Genomic DNA, 7,861 nt, shown 5'->3' with positions numbered 1-7,861 from the left:
GTGATGTAAACAGAAGATCGGCAATCAGGTTTTTTTCCCCTCACGCTAACAGTGTGAGGGGGGAAAAAGCAGATCAACTGCTTCTGAGATAGGGACATCAGTCCCGAAGAGGGAGAGGCACTGCTACTAAGCAGTGCCACCTTCCAGTGCCCACCTACAGGTGCATATTAGTGCTGCCTACCAGTGCCCACCAGTGCCACCTATTAATGCTCACCAGTGCCACCTATCAATGACCACCATTGCCATCTATCAGTGCCCATCAATGCTGCCAACTAGTGCCCATCAGTGCCTCATCATCCATGCCACATATCAGTGCTGCCTATCAGTGTCGCTTACCAGTGCCCATCAGTGCCACCTATCAGTGCCCATCAGTGCTACATATCAGTGCAGGCCTATTAGTGTCACCTATCAGTGCCCTTCAGTTCTGCCCATCAGTGACACCTATCAGTGACCATCAGTGCCACCTCATCAGTGCCCACCAGTACCACCTATCAGTGCCCATCAGTGCCTCTCTGTGCATTCAATCAGTGCCCATTAGGGCAGCCTATCAGTGCCCATCAGTGCAGCTTATCAGCGCACATCAGTGAAGTAGAAAAATTACCTGTTTTCAAAATTTTATAACAAACTATGAGATAGATATATATATATATATATATATATATATATATATATATATATATATTTTTTTTTTTTTCTGTCTTTTCTTGTTTTTTTAACAAAAAATAAAAAACCCAACGTTGATTAAATACCTCCAAAAGAAAGCTCTATTTCTGTGGAAAGAATGATAAAAATTGGTACAGTGTTGCATGACCTTCAAAGAGTGACAGCGCTAAAAGCTGAAAATTGGCCTGGGCAGGAATGGGGGTTTAAGTGCCCAGTAAGCAAGTGATTAAATGCTTTGTAGTGTTTTGCATTTCAGAAATTAAATTTGATTCACTTGCAATGTACCTTTGAACTTACTAGGAAACCTGACAACTTCTGGGAGTCAATTTCCTAGCACAACCCCACTTCCTGTGTGATAGCCCTCTCCTCTTCTGGGAGTGTCTCATTACTGTTTGTACTGGCCCAGCTCCTCTGCCCCTCACTTCTTTACATAAACTTTCATGTAACTGCCAAGGGGGAAGCAAAAGGGGGTACTATGAAATGTCAGAGCTCTAAAGCCTCATACACACGATAGGACTTTGTACAAACTTTCCCTTGGATTTTTGTACAAAGGGCGTCGGCCCTGAACTTGTATTGCATACACACAGCAGGACTTTTTCAGCCAACTTTCACCAAATCACATGGTTTTTCTGCTCATTACCGCCACCTTTGGTCAACTTCTGTATTGTTGTCTGATCTTTTGCATTGGTTCTGAGCATGCCTGTTTGTACTTTGTACAAAAGTCCTATGGTTTTCTGTACACACGATCAGACTTTGCTCCATCGGACTTTTGTTGCCAGAAAGTTTGTCCGTTCGCACAGCCAACAAAAGTCAGATGAAAACCAAAAAAGTTGGTCTGATGGAGCGTACACACGGTCAGATGTTGCTCCAAAACAGCTAATTTGCATGTTTGTTGTCAAAAAGTCTGATCGTGTGTATGGGCCTTTAGTCTGCTGAGGCTGCTGACATTGCATCATAGATGGCGGCACCCAGCAGAGGTATGAGCTTTTGGATGTCTATACAAGGGAGTTTTTACAGGGAAATAACTGGCATAAAATACAATTAATGCACAAATAACCTTATGAGAAGATTTGTGTTTTAATAATGGTCTGGCAAAAGAATCATTGCCCATGCAGCCAATGCAGTGGATGGGTTTTTGCAGAATCTGTAAGAATTTTTACTTAAATCAGCTGCTGATGGATGCTGTGAAAAACCATCCACCGTCAATAACACCAATTATATATTGATCTTTGAGTCGTGAGTACATTGTTTCATTTCCTTCAAGCCCTGATGAACAGGGAGTCTAGCCCGTAAAATTGTCTTTGAAATAAGGTTGCATCTTGACTTATTATTATTATTATGGTGTGGTGCTTCAATATTGGGTTTGTTGAGAAGTCTTCTCCTCACTTCCTGTCTTGGTGACCACGTAGAAAGTGAGAAGATGGGAATGGAAGCCTAACATTGCTTCACATGTTGTACCACTCTTTTAAAAAATAAAATAAAAAAATACTACTATCTCTCCCCTCTTTGGAGAGATTTCCCTCAGTTCCTGCTTTGTTGATCAAACAGTACGTAATGGCCACAGAAACCGCAAAAGAAACTTGACCAAGGTCCTAATCCTTCCCTCTCTGTCTGAATAAAGTTTTGCCTTGAGTAGTGGTTTGAGTACCAAGGGCTTATTATTATTATTATTATTATTATTATAAGTATTATGGTTTGCTCAACTTTAAAAATGATAATGCAAATACTTTTTTTTTTTTCTTTCACAAGGTGATGTTACAAACACCAACTTGAAAGGATGTGGAGAGCTGAATTGTTCTGAGAGTTTGATGTACACCAGTCGTCAGTCCTCTGTGTTTGTGAAGTGCTGCAATGAGAATTTCTGCAACAGCGAAATAGGTAATATGAGGCACCAACACCTCATTCTTAGAAAATGGTTAAAGTGAATGTTATCCAAGTAAAAGTGAAAGGTGCCCAATCAAGGCTTGGTTGGGTTTAATGACTTAACCTTGACAGCTCTACCACAATGTGTATGCTCTCCAAGGGTTAATGGCCTCCACAACTGAGAAATCTAAGTAAAATTGACAAGAAGAGTGCCAAACAATGGTGTTAAGAGTCCATATCCTATTGGTGGTAAAAATGAAACACAGGGGGACAAAAGCGTGTTCTGAGGTTAACAATCCTCCTTCATTTTGGTTTAAAAGACAGAACACCGGACACTGAAGGCAGTCCAATCCTGAAATAAAGGAATGGCTTAAGCCTGTTTCCTCCCAGGCCATTCCCCGCTAAGCCCCTGTACACATGGTCGGACATTTCGACAACCATATCCGTCGAATCTTGTCCGTCGGATCTTGTCCGAAACTGTTGCATACACACGGTCGGACAAAGTTGTCGAAAAATCAGATCTTTCAGAACGCGATGACGTAATTTTGTTACGATGGGACTACATTCAGGCTAGTAGCCAATAGCTTTGATGTAGGAATTTGATCTGAGCATGCGTGGCACTTTGTCCGATCGAAATTCTCTACACATGATCGAAGTATGTCCTGTCGGACCAGTTTGTCGGAAAATATTTCCAGCAAGTTTGAAAATTTGGTCCGACGGATATTCTGATGGAAACAGTCCGATGCATACCACACACAGTCGGATTATCCGACAACGCGGTCCGATAGGACACATTCCGACGGATTCTCCGACCGTGTGTACAAGGGCTAACACATTTCACCATCCCACGGGCTTAATCGTAAAGGTGGGAATGACATTGTGCTTTTAGGTTTTATAGTTAAGCTGTTTTTCATTTGATTTAGTTTAAGGAAGCTCATGATGCAAAAGACCTGAAAGCACAATACCACTCCCAAGTCTGTGGGAGGCTGAAATGCATAATCAATGGAGACAAGCTGAAGCTATTCCTTTACATCTGGACTGCCTTCAGTATGCTGTGTTCTATCTTTGACACTGGATATTTTATTGTGAGCTTAGACAAGCTCCTACTGGGTGCTGGCTCCTGCCGGCGGTGAAGTCACTGGATTAGTCTATGCTGGTGCTTTGAGTAGCACTCCATGGCTTTTTCTTTGGGGTCACAGCAAGCTTCCTAAAATACTCTATCCAAAATTTCCTAGGAAGTATTCTAAGTTGAGAAAGAGTCGTTACATTAGACGTCAGTTGAAGGTGCAGGACCTACTAGTCCCGCACAAGCACCTCCAACACATGTCTACTGCTCCACTTCTAACTTCAAACACTTCTCAGGAGTGTTTGCACATGGTCCTATAGAAAGTTTTGTCATTTTTTTCATCTACACCTTGATGAAATGGGATTGTTGGCCCCCGGACTGTGTCAGCTACCTTTTATTTCTCAGTTGTCTTATTTTTATCAAGAACAAATGATAAGGATTCTTAGAACGAATGTTTGGCGCTCTTCTTGACTATTTCACAAAGTGAATGTTGCTAAATTGATAAAGGATACTCTAATAGCATATTCTCTATTATGCCTTCTGCTTGGTACGGCAATTAAAATGTTTAAAAATATTATCTTTGTGTTATTTTTCAGCTGTAAAAAGCATGGTGTTTCCAAGTCCAAGTAGCTGGTTCATTTTGGTATTAACATATGCCGAAATGATAGTTTAGTTTTAGCAGAGACCCTGATCTGCTGGTCATGTGATGTGTGACATTAGCTATTTCTCACCTCACCAGGGCAGGGATGAAATTACATTGGTATCTTGAGAGACTTTGGAGTTGGGTTCAAACTGGGCATATACAAAGGGGTGGTGGTGCTTGTGACATCAGTGACCTAATATGGCCAATTACATTGTCCTAATATGGCTAAGGGCCATATTAGGTCAATGATGTCACAAACATCTCTGCCACTTTGTGGGGTGGGGAATCTCCCTGCAGCAGCCCATTGTGTCTGTGGGGGATGTGATTGTTTGAGAGCTTCTCATGGGTTCATGTTAATTGAGTTGACCTAATTTGGACTCAAACTCATCTAAACCCTTCTATGAGGTTTGTAGTATTTCCATATGCTCTCCCTACAACATCATCCAAAACACTAACCCAATATCTCCACTGGCCTCTCTCCTCCTCTTTTAACTGGAGGGGGCTGGCATATCCAAAAGCCCCCTGTTACTAGCCATTTCAAACCTGCTGGCCATGACAAGCATTTTGGGTTAAAAGGTTTTCCCAACCAAAATCAGAGAAAAAGGACTGACATATTTTGAAACCTGTAGATGCACTGCAAACCAAGATATGGCAAATCCAAACCTCATCCCTAAATGGTAAAAAAAAAAAAAAAAAAATACAGAATTATAAGGCCGCATACACACGCGGGGACTGTTCGCCCAACTTTGTCCGTCAAACAGTTTCGGCAAACAGTCCGCTCAAAATTAGCATGGACGACATGGCCACACACGACGTACGAACAGTTTGCTGAAACCGTGCGCGATGACGTGAACGGCACGTACGACGGGACGAAAAATACGACGTCCTATACACTGCATTATAACTTTCGGCGTGAAAATCCTTTCTGAGCATGCGCGCAACTTTGTTTGACGAACAAGCCTACACACGCGGGGACTGTCCACTGAAACAAGGTTTCAGCGGACAGTTTTTCGGAATTTCCGAAAAACCTTGTTCAGCGGACTGTTCGCTGAAACTGTCCGCTGAAAGCCCACACACGAGCGGACTGTCCACTGAAACTTGGTTTCAGCGGACAGTTTCAGCGAACAGTCCCCGCGTGTGTACGCGGCCTAATAGTTTAGCTCACATTTGAAGTCTGAACTTTTAAAGCAATAAGAAAGACAGAAATGAGATGGAATACAATGATAATTTTTCCACAAAATCATGTTTGCTATTATTTTTTATTTTTTTTCCAGGGTTTAAACAGCCGGACCAAACACCCAATGGTTTGGAATGCATAAGCTGCAACACGAATGAAGGCGAAAGCTGTTCACCGCTTAACAGCACTACGACCAAGTGCTATGGGTCCCTAACATCTTGTTATGAACTTGCAGGAATCAACATGGAAGGTATGAATGGAGTAGCTAGAAAAGGTTTGAAATTTGTGCCATTAATTAGCTGTGCTCCTGGGAGTTCTATTTTTTTTTTCCTTTTCAAATATTTTTTATTGAAAATTTGCAATTTACAAGCGATGTCAGCTGATGTTTTCATCAGCTGTTGGGTGCATGCCGCTGCCATTGCAGGTAAGGGAACCCAGAAGTGTAGCCTTATGGCTTCATGCCAGGAACCCTACTGCACATGTGCGAGGCTCCGCTCCTCTCTCCTACTGGCGGTGACATCAATATCTGCGGTTGAGGTTTCCGAAAGTGGGAACAGGATACCTGTCACCCCTCCCCCTGAAAGGTGCCAATTGTGGCACTGGAGGGGGGGGGGGAACAAATGAGCATACGTTTAACTTTTGGGTGGAACTCTGCATTCACATACAGTGCCTTCAAAAAAGGATTCATACCCCTTGAAATTTCACAGTTTGTCATGTTACAGCCAAAAACGTAAATGTATTTTATTGGGATTTTATGTGATAGACCAACACAAAGTGGCACATAATTGTGAAGTGTGAGGAAAATGATAAATGGTTTTCGAAATTTTTTACAAATAAATATGTGAAAATTGTGGTGTGCATTTGTATTCGGCCCCCCAGAGTCAATATTTTGTAGAACCACCTTTCACTGCAATCACAGTTCCAAGTCTTTTTAGGTATGTCTCTACCAGCTTTGCACATCTAGGGGAAAACTTTCCAATGGCATCATTGACAGCATTGGAAAGACTAAATAGAGGTTTTAAAACTTCTCCATGCTGGTAAAAAAAAAAGGAACTGGAAATCGGCTTTAAAGGGTACAGTATAGCCAACTTTTTTCAGTTTTGAGTAGAGTAGGGAAGGGTTTATTGCTTTTACTCTATTTTTCCTGTGACTATTGTCACTGAGAATTAGGGATAAGTTGGCGTTTCGGTCCAAACCTAGGTACGAACCAAACTTTGCCGGTTTGGGTGTTCCAATGAATGCCTAAACCTTTGCCTATTCGACCCCCTTTTGGGCATGAGCAAAGCATCATATATAGAAGCAGTAGAAATACTGCTTTTATATATGATATCTTCCTGCTGTTAATGGTTCCTAAGTAACCAGCGGGTGCTGGTACCTGCTGCATTTCTAGCAATCATTGAAGTCCATGGGATTACTTGGTCAAATAAGCAAAGGGGTGGGAGCAAGAGTGACATCACTGCCCACATATGGTCGTTAGTCAATTATGTCACTACCCATCCCTGTCCCTTCCCTTATATAGCTCAGAGAGCTGTCATTTGGCTATGAGTATCGTTGGGATTGGTCGCAAGAAGGCAAAGGTTCAGGCATCTTACTAGATGATGGATTTACACTGAGTGACATACCATTCCTTCCATTTGACAGATTTGACTCCCATTCATTTCAATAGGGGTTTGAGGTTGGCATCCAAAATTCTTTGAAGATCACTGAACGCAGGGCAGCTTGGCTCAACCCTTCTGAGAATGCGATGGGCAAATTTTACAGTTGCCACCAGAACAGTGAGGGAGGAAAAATCTTTATATTTGGACACCCATTCTGCTGACAGCTGACTAGTAGGGGAGTTTCCCTCACTTTGTAGAGATTTCCTTTTGCTTCTCTGGGAGAAGAAGTGAAGGGAAATCTTCCCAATGGGACACAGACAACTAAAAAAATAAATGACAAGGGTTTTAACCATTCCCTTCTCTGTTCAAAACTAAAAAAAAAGATTTGGCTATACATATACGTTAAATATGTATTGCATACTAAGTGATATTAGCAACACATCTTCTTCAGTTGAAGATGGCCAAGCTTTTGACTTGGTTTGACCAGTGGTCTCCAAACTGTTTCCTGGTGGCCGGATGTGGCCCTTTGCTTCCCTTATCTGGCCCTTGGGGTCCTTTTCCTCCAACTGACACAAATGATGGGGCACCATTCCCCCTATTGAAACATTAATGGGGCACCATTTCTCCCATTAAACACAATGATGGGGCACTGATGCTGGGGCATTTTCTATACCCACTAGCCATAGTTTGCCCCCCCCCCCCAAGCTTGAAGGACAGTAAATTGGCCCTTTGCGTAGAAAGTTTGCAGACCCCTGGTTTTGATTATTATATATATAAGCAAATTCAATGACATGTTTGTTGCTAAAATTAAGGTGATTAAAAAAATGCACAGGTTCTCTGTTCCTTTAACC

Source organism: Lithobates pipiens, unplaced genomic scaffold (assembly GCF_037356315.1).
Source record: "Lithobates pipiens isolate NorthernLeopardFrog02 unplaced genomic scaffold, aLitPip1_a1.2 Scaffold_27, whole genome shotgun sequence".
NCBI lineage: Eukaryota > Metazoa > Chordata > Amphibia > Anura > Ranidae > Lithobates > Lithobates pipiens.
Note: the sequence above shows the minus strand (reverse complement) of the source record.